The sequence below is a fragment of the Gossypium hirsutum genome, chromosome D12, assembly GCF_007990345.1.
Source record: "Gossypium hirsutum isolate 1008001.06 chromosome D12, Gossypium_hirsutum_v2.1, whole genome shotgun sequence".
In the NCBI taxonomy this organism is placed as follows: domain Eukaryota; kingdom Viridiplantae; phylum Streptophyta; class Magnoliopsida; order Malvales; family Malvaceae; genus Gossypium; species Gossypium hirsutum.
In genome coordinates this window covers 58,258,847-58,259,787 of record NC_053448.1, presented here as the reverse complement: position 1 = coordinate 58,259,787, position 941 = coordinate 58,258,847, and positions in this window count along the sequence as shown.

Below are 941 nucleotides of genomic sequence, written 5' to 3'. Positions count from 1 at the left end.
AAATTATTGAAGAAATTGGGTAAAAACAAGGTATCGAGACCTCGATCTCGTAAAACCGAGTCAAAAATATTTTTATAAATATTTATGAAGTGTTAGTAATATGGTATTAAAATTTCATTAGAAAATTTTAATATTTGGGTAGTCAATTACGTGAAAAGGACTAAATTGAAAAAGGTGTAAAAGTTACTAGAAGAATTAAATAGCTCAATTGTTGAAGAGGGGCATAAATTGAAAATAAGCCCAAAAGAAGATATTTTGGGCAGCATACGCTGAGAAAAATCAGGAGAATTGAAGAATTAAGGGTAAAATTGGAATATTGCAAAATTTACTTTAAAAGTTAAGACTAAAGTGGAATATCTAGAATTCTCTTTATTTTTCTGCATTCTCATCAGCCAAAAAAACGTCCTAAGGGTTTCTTAAAGCTGGTTTTTCATAATTTTTGCCCCAAGTGAGTTAATTCTTGCCTTTTTCTTGTAATTTTTGTGTTTCTAAGATTTTATGAATGAATTTGAAAGTTGCTATGAATATGTGCTGGAATTTTATGATGAAATACGATGAAATTGAAGCTTTAATTTGTTTATGAGATGATTTTATTAGGTAATTTCAATAGAAATTGATTTGTAGGACCTAATTGTGAAAAAGTTTGGAATTAAAGTCTAGTACTAAAATTCTGATTTCCAAAGCTTATAAAGTAGTTTAAAGTGATGGGATAAAGTGTTAATTGAGAAAAATCAGCTCAATTGAGAGGTTAATTGAGCAGGGATGAAATTATCATTTATTGAAAGTTTAGGGAAAAATGGTAATTAACCTCATGCACTAAAACAGTTTGGACAGCAGCAGTAGGTTAAATTTGAAAAATCACAAAAAAAATTTAGAAATTGAATTAGAGGATGTATAAAATATGAAACTAAAGCTTATTGAGTCTAGTTTCTTATAAAAGA